A 17709-nucleotide genomic window follows, 5' to 3' on the forward strand; every position below is an offset into this window, starting at 1 on the left:
CTGCTCATGAACTTTAGACTAGATGAGCTGACTTGATGAGAGAAGAGGTGGAGCAGGACCATGCGAGAGGAGGAGAGGAACGCTGGTGAAGAAAGAATATACAGTCATAACAGTGGATAGATGGACATTCCACCTCACAGCAACATTCCATTGTGGGTATAATAGGAGTGATATTGTATAATGCATAGATGCATTGATCATCTCTCTAAGTATGTTTCCTTTCACATTTTTCTACTGTCACAACATGAAAGTCAAGTGTCCCTCCACATTGAATGGACCTACATGGTTCTAGGAGGTTGAGAGGAAGGGAGGAGAAAGAAAGTTGGGGTGGCAGGTTAGCCTAGTTGTTAGAGCGTTGGACTAGTAACTGGATGGTTGCAAGTTCAAACCCCTGAGCTGACAAGGTACAAATCTGTTGTTCTGCCCCTGAACAGGCATTTAACCCACTAGGCTGTCATTGAAAATAAGAATTTGTTCTTAACTGACTTGCCAAGTTAAATAAAGGTAAAAAGTAGAATTCAAATTATAAAGAGAGGGGGTGATGTTATAGGTCATGGGAGGTTGTAAGGGTACCTGGTGTTTTGGGGTTACATCCTCACTCCCTCCCCCTCTCTCCTCTTCCATTTGGGTCTTTTGTCAGGTTATTTCCAGCCTGTCGGAGGCATCTTGTTTCTGTGTGTTAACCTGTAACGTGAGTTATGGTGTTCTTGTTGTCTGTGAGGCAGTAACTGTCTGGACACAGGTAATCTTCACGGTGACTGTGTCAAATTGAATGTCCTATGCCGGCCTGAGCGGCTTTGCAGTGGGATCACACACTTGCACCGCATTCGCATACTCTCTCTGTATCTGCTGCAATCACACACACACACACACACACAGCACTGTTTTTCAAGTATCACAGGCAGTCAGGTAAACAGCAGGTAATCACCACAAAAGCTCCAACTCTCAACATCTATGTAGCTTGTCAATGCTATCATCGGATATCACTGTCATCATTATCATCATGATAGTCATTAGATCTCTCTGTCTCTCTTTCTCTCTCTCTCTCTCTCTCTCTCTCTCCCCTTTCTTTCTTCTCTCTCTCTCTCTCTCTCTCTCTCTCTCTTTCACTTTGCTTCTTTCTTGCCCTCTCTCTCTCTCTGCTTCTTTCTCTCTCTCTCTCTCTCTCTCTCTCTCTCTCTCTCTCTCTCTCATCGGAGTGCATACTGGGAGTGAGTCGGGAAGCAGTAGCAATTGTGAGATCAACTGACATTTTTTCACTCTATTGGGTTTCGGTGTTTTCAGTGTGTGTGTCTGTGTATGTGTATTTATATATATAATATATATATATTATATATATAATATATATATAATAGCTTAGTAGTTGGCGCTAACATTGGGAATGATAGCATAAAATCAGCTTCAAGGATGAATAGCGCTGTAGTAAAATTCTTAGATTCCATTGAAAAGGTGAATACGATAGTTGAGAGTAGTGTTGTGTTGTGGGATACACAGACATCGGTATTTCCTTTTACGTGCCACCATTTGTTAGAGATGAAGTGTTGGAGCGAGAGTTATCTCATCATGGTCAACTTGTATCTATATTAAAAAAGGTTATGTTTGTATTAAAACTCCATTGCTAGGGCCTCCTGAGTGGTGCAGTGGTCTAAGGCACTGCATCACAGTGCTAGCTGTGCCACTAGAGATTCTGGGTTCGAGTCCAGGATCTGTCGCAGGCGACCAGGAGGCACATGGGGCGGTGCACAATTGGTCCAGCGTCGTTAGGGAGGGTTTGGCCGTCAGGGATATCCTTGTCTCATCGCACCCTAGCCACCCCTGTGGAGGGCCGGGCGCAGTGTATGCTGACACGGTCGCCAGGTGTATGGTGTTTCCTCCGACACATTGGTGCTTCGGGGTCAGAGGGGGATTGTTGGGCTGTGTTTCGGGTGACGCATGGCTCTCGACCTTCACTTCTCTTGAGTCTGTACGGGAGTTGCAGCGATGCGACAAGACTGTAACTACCAATTGGGGTAATAAAAAAAAATCTCCATTGCTGAAACGTGTCATGTCTTATAGACAAGTGCATATGATTTTTAAGAAGGATACTGACGAACCTAATTTAGAGTTTTAAGACCGATTTGATAATGTCTTCTATGCTTCTACTGAATGAATGAAATGCTTTGGTTCTCCCGAGAATGAGCGAACAGAGCCCGGTAGCAGTTCTAGCGCTGTTGCAGCTAATGCACCACAGCGAAGGGATGGAAATGCTAAGGGTTCAGGGGAAGGGAGAAGGTGGGCAGATGTGGTTAGGAAAGGAGAGCAGTGTGGTTACGGGGGCAATTGTGGTAGATCAGAACAAAGAGGGAGGGGAAATAGCCGGTGAGACCTGGACTGGAGTCGCTGAGTCGGTGCTGGAAAATAAAATTGAATCAATGGAAAATGAAGCAGCTGTTTTCAAAGTAAGAGGAGTAATTTAAGGGATGATGAAGGTTCTAATTCTTAGAGGAAGGTAGAGATTGGTAAATCAGTTGAGGATAAACAGGTTGAAGAGATGGTGGAGTTTTCCTTGGGGCAGGATAGCGAGAGTGAGTCATCTGATGCATTGGGGTGGGAGAGAGGTATGGGATTGAGAAGGTACGTCAATTTCTGAAATTGACAAAAGGGAAGTAATAAACTCTGCAGAAATAGAAATGCCCTCTCACTGTCAACTGTGTTGATTTTCAGCAAAATTAACATGTGTAAACATTTGAATGAACATAACAAGATTCAACAACTGAGACATAAACTGAACAAGTTCCACAGACATGTGACTAACAGAAATTGAATAATGTGTCCCTGATCAAAGGGGGGGTCAAAATCAAAAGTAACAGTCAGTATTTGGTGTGGCCACCAGCTGCATTAAGTACTACAGTGCATCTCCTCCTCATGGATTGCACCAGATTTACCAGATGTTACCCCACTCTTCCACCAAGGCACTTGCAAGTTTCCGGACATTTCTGGGGGGAATGGCCCTAGACCTCACCCTTCGACAGATCCTAGAGGTGCTTAATGGGATTGAGATCCGGGCCCTTCGCTGGCCATGGCAGAACACTGACATTCCTGTCTTGCAGAAAATCACATACAGAATGAACAGTAAGGCTAGTGTCATTGTCATGCTGGAAGGTCATGTCAGGATGAGCCTGCGGGAAGTGTACCACATGAGGGAGGAGGATGTCTTCCCTGTAACGCAAGGCATTGAGATTGCCTGCAATGACAACAAGCTCAGTCTGATGATGCTGTGACACACCGCCCCAGACCATGATGGACCCTTCACCTGTGAAGAGGACTTTTTGCCAGTCCTGTCTGGTCCAGCAACAGAGGGTTTGTGCCCATAGGCGACGTTGTTGCCCTGTGATGCCAGGTGAGGACCTGCCTTACAACAGGCCTACAAGCCCTCAGTCCAGCCTCTCTCAGCCTAGTCTGAGCCCTGATGGAGGGATTGTACGTTCCTGGTGTAACTCAGGCAGTTGTTGTTACCCTCCTGTACCTGTCCCGCAGGTGTGATGTTCGGATGTACCGATCCTGTGCAGGTGTTGTTACACATGGCCTGCCACTGCGAGGACGATTGTGGTTATATTAAAATGTTTCACCTGCACCTGCTTCTGACTCACCGCCCCATCATTACAGTAACAGATTACTTTCCTGAAAGTGAATTGTTTATTGAATCAGTAAAGGTTCTGATGTAAAAAGTAACAGGGGAAGGTTTGACAAGCCCTGAAATTGCTACACTCAAGAAAGTTGTCACGAGAGTGACAAGTGATTTAAATTCTAAGAAAAATGAAAGAGTTCAGTCACAGCCCTAACTCTGTAAAGAGATGTGTTTTCTGTCTATTCCTCTGTCTATTTTTTCCAGCTGTGAGTAGTTTTAAGATACATTTTGTTACGTAAATGGGCGAGAGAACGTTTAAAAAAAGAATGAATGGGAAAGGGATGGGGAACTAAGTTTTCTGCAAGAAACACATAGTAATATTGAAACAGGAGTGGGAGGGGGACAGTGGCGTGACTTCATAAAAGTTCAAAAAGTAGGGGTGTGGCTGTCCTGTTCTCAAAAGGGTTTTTCCTTTGTCATATGAGATGGAAGAGGTAGTTGAGGGGAGGTTATGAAAAGTTAGGGTGAGGTATGAAAACATCACTATGTGTTTAATAAATGTATATGTCCCAGTGGTGGCAGGTGAGAGGGTATGATTTTTAGAGACATTATCAAATACCACTGAGAATTGTAAGACTGAGGATAATTTATTTCTTGCTGGGGATTTTAACTGCACAGTCAGTGATTTTGATAGAAACCACAAAGAACCTCATATAGCCTCAATAACATTTTTTAAACACCTTATTGTAACACATGAACTGTGTGATATTTGGCAGAGCCAACATGGAGGCACGAGACAGTACACATGGGCCCATGTGAACGAGAAAACCATCTCTCTGGCCAGTTTAAATAGATTTTCTTGTTTTGAGCATCAATTTCAGGTGTGATAACCCCAGCGGGATTCATTGTTTAATAACGCTGTAAAACCCAAACGCACATACTGGTAATTTAATATAACTTTATTGAGTGATGGTCACTTCAGGAAATGTTTAAACAGATTCTGGGAGAGATGGAGGTCTCCAAAGACCAGTTTTATATCACTTCTACAGTGGTGGGATATAGGGAAAATCCAGATTCAACCATTCTGTAATGAGTAGACCACGAATGTCACCAGAAACATCACCAGATCAATGAACACGATAGAGTCTGAAATAGTGGATCTCCTGACGTTGGTTGAGACCACAGGAGATCGAAGCCATACTTAAGCTCTCAAGAGAAAAAAAGCAGCATTGTCAGACCTGCTGGGTATCAGAGCACAGGGGGCATTCGTGAGAAGTACATTTCAGGGAATCTCTTAAATTGATGCCTCATCCAAATGTTTCTTTGGTTTAGAGAAAAAGAATGGTCAAATAAGAATTATTCATTGCCTCAAATCAGCTGTTGGACAGGAGCTCACTAGCCCTAGTGAAATTAGAAAGAGGGCAGTAGAGTTCTATGCTCTACAAGAGTGAGTACAAAGAGGATTAAACAGTGACACAACAGTTCCTTGATGGGCTCCCACAGGTGGCTGCAGATGCTTAGGTTGAGCTTGAGCAACCATTGTCTTGCAGTAGCTATACAAAGCATTAAAAGGCATAGGAAATGGAAGGGCACCAGGCATTGATGAGCTTCCCATTAACTTTTTAAGTATTTTTGGGCCATGTTGGGAGAGATTTGGCTAGCAGTGGTTAGAGATAGTTTGACCGGAGGATTACTGCCGATAAGCTGCAGGAGGGCTGTTCTCACCCTACTGCCAGAAAAGGGTGACCCTATGGAGGTGAAGAACTTGAGGCCGGTGGCTTTATTGTCCACTGATTATATGCACCAGTCTGAGGCTTTGTCCAACAGGCTGACGGAGGTGATAGGGCAAATCACACCTACGGACCACTCCTACTGTGTTCCTGGTAGGCAGATAGGCGATAGCATTTCTCCTATTCGGGATATTTCGGATGTCTCTAGGGATATTGGGTTGGATGCTGGTCTAATTTAATTTCATCAGGAAAAGGAATTTGACTGAGTTGAACATCAATACTTATGGTGCACTTTTGAGACGTTTGGTTTCAGCTCTGGTTTTATTGCCATGATCAGGTGATATCTGGTGACATTGAAAGTGTACTGAAAGTTAACAGTGACTTGAGTGCTCCTTTTAAAGTGTGTAGAGGTATTAGGCAGGTGTGTTCTTTGTCAGGAATGCTATATGCCATCGCAATAGAGCCACTACTAAATAGCATTAGAAGTCGCATTGCAGGGGTGTACCTTTCAGAGGATATTCCTCCTATTTGTCTCTCAGCCTATGCTGACAATGTAGTTATTTTATTGAAAAACCAAGCCGTGGTGGATAGTTTGAGTTTCGTGGTTGATCGGTTTAGGGGAATATCCTCCGTAAAGGTAAATTGGGAAAAAAGTTGTGCTTTACAGTTTGGAAAATGGTCTGGAGGGATCATGGCTTTGCCAGGGAGGTTGGAATGGTCTAACAGAGGTTTTAAGTATCCTGGATTGTACCTAGGGGATGAGGGGACAATGGACAAACATTGGAATGTGTTTCTTGAAATGTTGGAAGGGAGGATGAGGAGATGGCTTTGGTTGTTATCTCGCACAATTATTGTTAACAATGTGGTTGCCTCTGCACTGTGGCATCTGTTGTCATGTTTAGAGCCACCATCTGGCCTTCTGGCTAAAATACAGGAGATTGTTGTAGATTTATTTTGGGATAAATATCATTGGGTTCCACAAAGTGTTTCGTGTTTGTCAAAAGAGGAGGGGGAGGGGTGGCAGGTCTTCTATTACAGCAGGTTGTGCGATTAGGTTTAATGTAGGCTTTATTTTTGGTTGATAGTAGCCAGATTTTTAGGGAGTGAGTATCTCTGTTTTAGAGAGGCCTTCTTAGGGTTTCTAGCCTGATGAAGGTGTCCAGATGCACTACAGTGGAGTCAATGCATTGACTGCTGGAGGAACCTCTGGTGTATTATGGGGCAAAACTGGATTGTACAACTGCAGCTCTTCCACATTTCACCAATGAGAAAAATCATCACCCTAAAACAGTTAATGGCCATTTTTAATTGTATTTTTTATTTCACCTTTATTTAGCCAGGTAGTTGAAAACATGTTCTAATTTACAACTGCAACCTGGCCAAGACAATGCTGTCACGACTTCTGCCGAAGTCGTTGCCTCTCCTTGTTCGGGCGGTGCTCAGCGTTCGACGTCACCGGTCTTCTAGCCATCATTGATCCTTTTTTCATTTTCCATTGGTTTTGTCTTGTCTTCCCACACACCTGTTTTCAATCCCATTCATTACCTGTTGTGTATTTAACCCTCTGTTTCCCCTCATGTCTTTGTCAGAGATTGTTTTATTTGTCAGTATAGTGTGATTGTTGCGCGTCGGGTCCTCGTACCCATGTTTGGTTTGTTTGTTCATTTATTGTTATGGAGCATACTTGTGGAACTTTATTAAAAGACTCCATTTTACACTCAGTTTGACTCTCCTGCGCCTGACTTCCCTGCCACCTATTACACCTATGCATGACAAATGCAAAGCACTGGGACAAAATTGTAAGTAATAATATGGGGATGAGGTAGTCAGGTGTGCTATTTACAGATTGGCTGTGTACAGGTACAGTGATCGGTAAGCTGCTCTGACAGTTGATGCTTAAAGTTAGAGAGGGAGATATAAGACTCCAGCTTCAGAGATTTTTGAAATTAGTTCCAGTCATCGGAAGCAGAGAACTGGAAGGAAAGGTGGCCAAAGTGTTGGCTTTGGGGATTACCATTGCAATGTCACGATCGCTGATGTAAAGATGGTCGGACCAAAGTGCAGCATGGTTTGGGTTCATCATCTTTTATTATGTGAATCGGCACAAAAACAATAAAGAGCAAAGAAACAAACGTGCAGCTTTGTCGTGCTCAAAGGCAACAATACAAAAACAAGATTCCACAACAAACAGATGGGAAAAAGCTGCATAAATATGATCCCCAATCAGAGACAACGATAGACAGCTCTGATTGGGAACCATACCAAGCCAACCTAGAAATAAAGTAACTAGAATGCCCACCCTATTCATACCCGACCTAACCAAAATAGAGAATAAAGGATCTCGCGTGACAGTACCCCCCCAAAGTTGCGGACTCCGGCCGCAAAATCTGACTCTATAGGGGAGGGTCCGGTTGGGCATCTGGCCTCGGTGGTGGCTCCGAAGCGGGATGTAGACCCCGGTGGCGACTCTGGTGCGGGGATCGTTTCCGGGAGCTCCGGCCCATGGATCGAGCGGAGGAACCGAACTGTGGATCATCCCCGGAGGAACCCGGCTGTGGATCATCGCAGGAGGCTCCAGACTGTGGATCGTCGCAGGAGGCTCCAGACTGTGGATCATCACCAGAAGCTCCAGACCGTGGATCGTCGCCAGGGACTCCGGACCGAGGATCGTCGCTGGGGACTCCGGACCATGGATCGTCGCCGAGGACTCTGGATTGGGAATCCTAAGAATGCGGCGATTGACAGAGTAGAAAGCCTTGGCCAGGTCGATGAAGACGGCTGCACAGTACTGTCTTTTATTGATGGCGGTTATGATATCGTTTAGGACCTTGAGCGTAGCTGAGGTGAACCCATGACCAGCTCGGAAACCAGATTGCATAGTGGAGAAGGTATGGTGGAATTGGAAATGGTCGGTGATCTGTTTGTTAACTTGACTTTCGAAGATTTTAGAAAGGCAGGGCAGGATGGATATAGGTCTATAACAGTTTGGGTGTAGAGTGTCTCCCCCTATGAAGAGGGGGATGACCGCAGCAGCTTTCCAATCTTAGGGGATCTCAGATAATACAAAAGAGAGATTGAATAGGCTCGTAATAGGGGTTAAAACAATTTTGGCGGATAATTTTAGAAAGAGTGTCCAGATAGTCTAGCCCAGCTGATTTGTAGGGATCCAGATCCAAAATGTACCATTATCATTATTACCACCACCACCATTTACATTTACATTTACATTTACATTTAAGTCATTTAGCAGACGCTCTTATCCAGAGCGACTTACAAATTGGTGAATTCACCTTCTGACATCCAGTGGAACAGCCACTTACAATAGTGCATCTAAATCATTTAAGGGGGGGGGAGAAGGATTACTTATCCTATCCTAGGTATTCCTTGAAGAGGTGGGGTTTCAGGTGTCTCAGGAAGGTGGTGATTGACTCTGCTGTCCTGGCGTCGTGAGGGAGTTTGTTCCACCATTGGGGGCCGGAGCAGCGAACAGTTTTGACTGGGCTGAGCGGGAACTGTACTTCCTCAGTGGTAGGGAAGCAGGCCAGATTGAACAGTGCCCTTGTTTGGGTGTAGGGCCTGATCAGAGCCTGGAGGTATGGTGCCGTTCCCCTCACAGCTTAGGCAAGCACCATGGTCTTGTAGCGGATGATCAACTGGAAGCCAGTGGAGAGAGCGGAGGAGCGGGGTTTGAGAGAACTTGGGAAGGTTGAACACCAGACGGGCTGCGGCGTTCTGGATGACTTGAGGGGTTTAATGGCACAGGCAGGGAGCCCAGCCAACAGCGAGTTGCAGTAATCCAGACGGGAGATGACAAGTGCCTGGATTAGGACCTGCGCCGCTTCCTGTGTGAGGTCTGCGGATGTTATAAGCATGAAGTTTGGGTTGAGAAGTGACAGGGTGTTGTCCAGGATCACCCAAGGTTCTTAAGCTCTGGGAGGAGGGGATCAACCGTGATGGCGAGATCATGGAACGGGCAGTCCAGCTCCGTCTTGCCGAGGTTCAGCTTGAGGTGGTAATCCAATCATCCACAGGGGATATGTCAGATCAGTTGAAACTAGTCTTGAAAACTGATTTGGAAAGAGAGATATTCAAGATAGGGATACTGGTCTGTAGTTGTTGACATCGGAGGGATCGAGTGTAGGTTTTTTCAGAAGGGTGCAACTCTCGCTCTCTTGAAGACGGAAGGGACGTAGCCAGCGGTCAGGGATGAGTTGATGAGCGAGGTTAAAACGGAAATGGTCTTAGGGGCGGATAATTTCATCTGGAGAGAGAGGGGAGAAAGAGGAAAGTAGGGCAGTGTCCAGCGGTGTCGTTTGATAGATCTAGCTTCCAAAAGCTGATTTGATTAGGGATCCAGATGCTTGGAATCAGTGGTAAAATGCTTTACAGAGACAGAGGAGGAAAATTATGCCAGGTCCGCAGGGAGGCGAGTTTTCCTCCATTTCCGCTCGGCTGCCCGGAGCTCTGTTCTGTGAGCTCGCAATGAGTCGTCGAGCCACGGAGCCATTAAACTTCTATCATTACCATCAGCCCTACTACCAGTATCACTGCTACTTGGATAATAATAATAACAATAATAGTAATAACAATAATACCACTAATAATAATAGTAATAACAATAATACTACTAATAAGTAAGTTACTGCTTATTATAAAGATGTTATTATTCAGTGTCCCTCAGGCTGTGGCAGGAAAATACATATTTGGAGCCGTTGCTCCTTCGCCCATTCGCTTTTTTTTGTTTTTTTCTCTAGGTTAAATAAGTTAAAATTTTGAATAAATGTTGTAATTTCTGTGAATAATCAATCTCTTGATGAGGAATATTTATTACAGTAAATGAGAAAGTGCATCTCTGTTTCTACCTCTCCTTTTGTGCAGTGACAACATACACACTCCTCTTTGGGTAGCTATGTCTTTTATGTCTACAGGTTTCTATTTCCAATTGGTGGTCACTCAGCCTGTACTTGGTAAGGATCTATCTCTGACAGAGTAAAGATGATCAGCCAGTTCATATTCTCTTTTCAGAGCCAGATAGCGATTTAGTCGGCATTGGGATTTTGTTTCGTTTTTCCAATGTTATATATATATGCGTCCTTTGATTGGACTCTTCATGATTCTGTTGATTTCAATCCTTTCTTTTGAAGTGCTGGTGCCAGCTTGGTTGGTTAGGTCCAAAACCAGCTGACTGGGCTCAGCTCTTGGGTTTGAAGCGCTTTAACCTCTTGAAACTCCCCATCCCGGATCCGGGATCGTGACTAAAGCCTCAGGCTCATTAGCATAACGCAACGTTAACGATTTCTGAAAATCAAATAAAATTAAAATAATGTGTTTGCTCTCAAGCTTAGCCTTTTCTTAACAACACTGTCATCTCAGATTTTCAAAATATGCTTTTGAACCATAGAAATGGACTAATTTGTGTAAGAGTATGCAAAGCTAGCATAGCATTTTGTGTAGCATGTCCAACATTTTCACAAAAGCCAGATAACCAAATAAATAAAATAATTTACCTTTTTCTGATGTTTTCAATGAGGAGACTCTCAGTCACATGCCAAATGCGCAGTGTTTCCTGAAAGCGTCTCGTTCCGTTTTCTACATTGCGCCTGGCTACTTGCAGTCACCTACAACGTAAAACTTTTTCCGGATTAACTACATAATATCTGAAACATAAAGTTCAAGGTGTTTTTTCACATATCTCTTCATTGACATGCAGTTTGAAGCTTGCTTTCCTCTCTGTATTCCTTGGAAAAATACTGGCAGGTGACTTTTGCGCACCAATTTCGGCGCAGGACACCGGGCGGACACGTGGTAAATGTGGTCTCTTATGGTCAATCTTCCAATGATCTGCCTACAAATACGTCACAATGCTGCAGACACCTTGGGGAAACGACAGAGAGGGTTGATTCATTCTCTTGCGTTCACAGCCATATAAGGAGATCATGACAAACAGAGCCTCAAAAAATCCTTGTCATTTCCTGGATGCCATCTCATCTTTTCACGTTAAAGGGCATTGACAGAGAAGATCTTTGTATTTCTGGAATAGAGTGGAACAGTAGCAATTATATGCATAGTCGAATTTGTGACAAAATATCTTGTTTAAAACGGGAACGTTTTTCATCCAAAAATGAAATTGCGCCCCTAGAGTTCCAAGAAGTTAAATTGGAGACTTGAATTTGGACTTGAATTTAGGTGTAGCTTAAAAATGTATGTACTTTCATTACCACTGGAGAGCGGTCCAATTCTGCCCTACATGCATTAGTTGGATTTTCTGACGGAATTGTTCATGTAGGACTGCGATTGGATGTTTGTCCCACATTTTAAAGTTCAGCTTATTGAGTGACCCCCAAACCTCACTTCGGTAAAGAGCAGGATTATGCTGTCAAATATTTTTGTCCAATTTTCGTTGGGATATTGATTTTGAATAGATTCATTTTTATTGCATACAATGCTCTGCTGGCTTTTTATTTGAGCGTATTCACTGTCACATTACAGTTTCCCAATGCAGATATGGTCAGACCAAGGTATGAGCAATTGTTTGTGTGTTCAATTATGGTGTTGTTCAGGGTGAATTGATTTTTGTGTTTCTGACATCTGTTTTTTTTTCAGGAAATCAAAATGTTTTCTTTTTTTATTTACTGCCAGGGTCCAATCATACCAATATTGCTCTAGAATGTTACGGTTCTGTTGAAGACCTTTGGTTGGTGATAGAAGAGCCAAATCATTGATATATAGGTAGCCTAGTGGTTAGAGCATTGGGCCAGTAACCAAAAGGTTGCTGGATTGAATCCCTGACCTGACAAGGTATAAATCTATCATTCTGCCCCTGAAGAAGGCAGTTAACCCACTGTTCTTAGGCCTTCATTGTAAATAATAATTTGTTCTTACCTGACTTATCTACTTAAATAAAAAATATAGCATGTTACCTCTGTGTCAAATAGATCTTGGGGCTGCAGAATGGTCCAACATGTCTGCTAATTATTTTATATAAATGTTGAAAAAGTTTGTACTCAAACTGCAGCCTTGTCTCACACCGCAACTTTGCAAAAATATTTATGTTCTTTTTTTTATTGCACACTTGTTTTCCGTATACATACATTTTTATAAAGTCATACTCCTCACCACCATGCCCACTTTGGAGAATTTAGAATTTAGACCACAAGCCTTCTTTGGTTTTTAGAGATTTTAGATTTCCGTTTAGTTTATTGTTGGGTTATTAGGTGATCTAATGGATTTGGTTGTTTTTAATGACTAATTCAAGGATGTTAAAACATTTTTGCGGGATGTTTTTGTATAGATTATCAAAATAAATGTTCCAAATTCCTTCATCATGTGTATGGCTAATTCTTGTGGCTTTGTCATGCTTAAATAGTTTTATATGTCCCAGAAATGACTTTGGCCAATTGCAATTTTAAATTTCATCAAGTGTCTTATTGGTATAATTCAATGTATGCGTTTCGGTGTCTGTTTATGCTGTTTCAGAGTTTGCTGTTTATGTTATCATTTGACTTTTGTCTGAAGTGTTTGCTAATTGTTCTACATTTGTTATCCCAAAAAATTCAGAGACGTACATTTTTTTTGTTTCTAATGTTGCTTTTCTTTGATTTTCTCAAATTTGCTTTTGATGCTGCTTTTTGGAATATGCAATTTATGTTTTGAGTAGCCGAATTGACACCTTCTTTATTGTTTTGGTATTGTGAGTCATTGAAGAACTGTATAGAGTTCATCATTTTATTTCAGTTTAATTTAATAATGTTTCAATGAATTTCTCTGCACCGTTTGGAGCCCATCTGTACGATTAGTTAATGTTGTAGAGTTTATTGGGCTGTTTTTGTTTTATGAGTATTACTGGTTAATTTCTTCAGAAACACGTTGATCTGACTGTGATCTGACAAGGGTGTCTGTGGTCTGACAGTGAATGCACTAATGGAGGAGGGGTCAATGTCAGTGATGGCATAATCGACTACACTTGTCCCAAGAGCTGAGCAGTAAGTAAACTGACCTAAAGAGTCCCCTCTGATTCTAGTATTAAGCATGTACAGGCCTAAGGCTCGACAGAGATTAACTAACTCCTTCCCGTTTTTGTTCAGTATTTGGTTAGGACTGTTTCTATTATTTATAATTGGGCTACTGCACAAGAAGGGGTGTTCAAATATATGGTGGTTACCTCCCGCATCAGTGTGGTCAGGCTCAGAACCTGTTCTCGCATTGAAATCTCCACAAAGAAGCAATTTACCATTGCCTGGATTTCTGTATGGAGATTGTCAAAAAAACTGATCATCATAATACGATTAATCTGAAGGAGGGGCATAAGCTGCACATATGTATACATCATTGTCACAATAGATTGTACCTTTGTTAAGGTTTGCCAAATGCTGATGGTAGTAAGCTTTCTCTATAGCCTGAGGGTCTCCACGACATCATTTTCCAGTAGGATTATGATGTCCTGTCCCTTATTAATGTTTTTAGGAAATTAATAGTATTCTCACTTAAGTGTTCCTTTTGTCCAGGTGGGAAAGGGCAGTGTGGAGTGCAATAGAGATGGCATCATCCGTGGATCTGTTTGGGTGGAATGCAAATTGGAGTGGGTCTAGGGTTTCTGGGATAATGGTGTTGATGTGAGCCATTACCAACCTTTCAAAACACTTCATGGCTACAGACGTGAGTGCTACGGGTCTGTAGTCATTTTGGCAGGTTTCCTTTGTGTTTTTGGGCACAGGGACTATGGTGTTCTGCTTGAAACATGTTGGTATTACAGACTTAATCAGGGACATGTTGAAAATGTCAGTGAAGACACCTGCCAGTTGGTCAGCACATGTCCGGAGCACACGTCCTGGTAATCCGTCTGGCCTCGCAGCCTTGTGTATGTTGACCTGTTTAAAGGTCTTACTCATGTCGGCTACGGAGAGCGTGATCAAACAGTCGCCGGGAACAGCTGATGCTCTCATGCATACCTCAGTGTTGCTTGCTTCGAAGTGAGCATAGAAATTATTTAGCTCGTCTGGTAGGCTCGTGTTACTGGGCAGCTCGCGGCTGTGTTTCCCTTTGTAGTCTGTAACCGTTTGCAGGCCCTGCCACATAAGACGAGCATCGGAGCCGGTGTAGTATGATTCAATCGTAGCCCTGTATTGACGCTTTGCCTGTTTGATGGTTCATCGCAGGGCATAGCAGGATTTCTTGTAAGCTTCCAGGTTAAAGTCCCACACCTTGAAAGCTGTAGCTCTACCCTTTAGCTCAGTGCGAATGTTGCCTGTAATCCATGGCTTCTGGTTGGGGTATGTACGTACAGTCACTGTGGGGACGACCTCCTCGATGCACTTATTGATAAAGCCAGTGACTGATGTGGTGCACTCCTCAATGCCATCGGAAGAGTCCCGGAACCTGTTCCAGTCTGTGATAGCAAAACAGTCCTGTAGTTTAGCATCTGCTTCATCTGACCACTTTTTTGTAGACCGAGTCACTGGTGCTTCCTGCTTTAATTTTAGCATGTAAGCAGGAATCAGGAGGATAGAGTTGTGGTTGGATTTATCAAATGGAGGGTGACCTTTGTACGAGTCTCTGTGTGTGGAGTACAGGTGATCTAAAAAACAAATCCCCTGGTTGCACATTTAACATGTTGATGGAAATCTGGTAGAACTGATTTAACACTATCTTAACTTTCACATTAGTCTTCACTTAACGTCTACCCTGGCTGTATGTGTGTGTGAGGAATAACCTTGTCCTCTTTGATAATATGTGTTTGCTTCATGGTTTCTGTGTGTCATTTTCTCCAGACAGTTTCGGTCATGGCTCTTCCTGCCTCTGGCTCTGTGTTGTCTTGTAATTGGACAGAGAAGATGGCAAATAGGAGCACAGTTCAGACTAAATATTTTCTCTTACTTTCTATTTTGCTCTCGTTCTCATTCTCTTCTTCTTTCCGTCCTTTACCCTCTCCATTTCTCCTGCCCTTTTTGACTTAAAGTCTATTCTATTTCCATCAGGCTTCTTTATCTTCTCTTCCTCTCTTCCTTCTCTGATCTTCCTTCCTTTCATTTTCCGCCCTGTGTGGGGTGCAGAGTGGTGTCTGTGTGTTGGTCTCTGTGTTCAGTTAAGGTCAGCTACGGAATAAGATTTCTGATGGGTAGACCCATCCTCTGATCCTGCTTTGACCATACTCATTGGTTGCTGTGAGGTTGGGCCAAAGTTGGCCACTGACCTGCCTTTGGTCTCGCTAGCTCTGACTCACTCACACATCTTCGCTCGCTTTTTTGGATCATGGCCCCTTCGACATGTGGGTCTGTACACAGTACTATTCGGGGCCAGGTCCCAGGCTGATATGGACAAGGTTCCAGGCTGATGTAGGGTTGAGTCCCAGGTTGTATATCTGACTTTCCAGAAAATTGTTTTTTAGAGAAGAGTAGCAATCAGCCTTTGGTGCGGTCTTCTTTTCTTTTTAAATTTGTTTCATCGTCGATAAAGTGCAGCGAGACCGGTTTGTCAACACACCTCCGCCCCTCTCTACTGTAGGCTGTCTCTCTGCCTGCTTGCATTTCCTGTGCTCTCTCACATCACAAAGTGAGGCTTTTGCGCGATAAAGTTCAAAGCAGCATTATTAATATTGAGAAAGACAGAGAGAAACTGACACAGACTTCAAAAGGAGAGAAAAGGCCTTGTGATGGTGGGTACTGTCAAAGGACGCAACTTTGTGTGTGTGAGTCGACGTACAAAAGAGAAAAGTCTCCGGCTCCCACACACTCGCTCGCCGAGGACCCTGGGTTGTGATGTATCTGCCATCATGAAACAAGGCACAGAGATTGCTTTTAATCTTCTAAGGCTGGTGGAATTATGAAAAGGCATGTGTAGGGCGCTGTGTGCTTTTTGAATGATTGGATTTATTTGAAGCAAGTCTGTCTCAGGGAAGGACGAGATACAGGAAGCGCTTTGTGTGTGTGTGTTTGTGCGTGCGTGTGCGTGCGTGTGTGTGTTTGTGTGGGTGTGTGTGAGTGTGTGTGTGTCAAACTGGGGGTGGCCATAGAGGCGTGCGCTTGATGCGTGAAGCTGCATTAGTTCATAGAGGATCAACCAGAACTCAAACCAAGTACTTCAACGGCGTCCTGGTTGAATCTAACAGTCGCAGCCGGTTTCAATAATAGATCAGTCACAGTTGGTTAGCTGTGCTATTTGAGGTCTATTGGTCTCTATTGTTAACTCAGACATCTATCATATCTCCATTAGTAATGTCTGTAAAAGGACACGGGTTCTGCACTACTCTACTCTGCTCTGCAGACCAGCTGGGTCCCAAATGGCACCCTATTTATTTTATTTTTTACCAGGGCCCTACGGATAGGGCACTATGTAGGGAAAAGGGTGCCATTTGGTACACATACATCAAAGCAGAGGTATGAACGGTCCATTAGGCCAGCGGCTCTTTTAAAACACATTCTCTTTAATGCCCAAGCAAATTGGAGCTAAAACGGAGCAAAGTGTCATTAATTCTACAATTCACTTCTGCCATCGTTAGGGCCACATCAAATTGCACTTAAAATGCTGTTTAGGTTAGCTAATGTTACAAGCAAGGGACAAGTGTATGTGTGTGCATGTGGGCATCCAGCGAACAAACACGCACACACAGACACATAAACACACAGTGTTAAATTATAAAAACAAATTCTGTCAGCCGTATAAGTTTATCTTATGTTCATTGCCATAAGTGACCCATGGTGGCGTGACAGCGGGATCAATATAAATATCTCTATGAAGACGCGTTTCTAAATGGAGCTGTTCATGACTCTAAGGCAACCCTGCAACTAAACATGACACATTTAGCAAAGCAACAGAGACTTTTGTGTGGGCTTGATCTAATGCCATGTGATCATAGTGTCAGTCATGAAAGACACAGTGGAGGAGGAGGTAGAGACATAGACTCCTCTCCCATGGAGAACCAACATTCCACATGGGGAACATGGGGAACAGTCATGTCATGTGGAGTAAGATGCATCTTCCACCTTATGACATATATCACCAAGCAAACAATTGAGGAAGTAGAGAAGGTAATGTTATTATTGTCCTTCATTTGCCGTACAGAATCTCACTTTACTACCTTCCAGGTCTACATGCCTGTGTACGACTGTGACCACTATGAAGTGTCATGCTTAGTCCGTATTCAGTTTGCTTCATATTTAAACTCATCCACTGCAGCGTGATTCAGCTCTTTCCCTCCTCCCTGTCCTACCCTGCCTGCCTGCCTGCCTGCCTGCCTGCCTGCCTGCCTGCCTACCTGCCTGCCTACCTGCCTGTCTACCTACCTGCCTAGGGACCCTGTAGACTCAGCAGAAAGTACTGAGGTCAAATGTGTCTTCCCTCATCTGGGCTCACGAGGCATTTAGTTTCTGTCTCTTT

Source organism: Oncorhynchus masou, chromosome 26, assembly GCF_036934945.1.
Source record: "Oncorhynchus masou masou isolate Uvic2021 chromosome 26, UVic_Omas_1.1, whole genome shotgun sequence".
Lineage (NCBI taxonomy): Eukaryota > Metazoa > Chordata > Actinopteri > Salmoniformes > Salmonidae > Oncorhynchus > Oncorhynchus masou.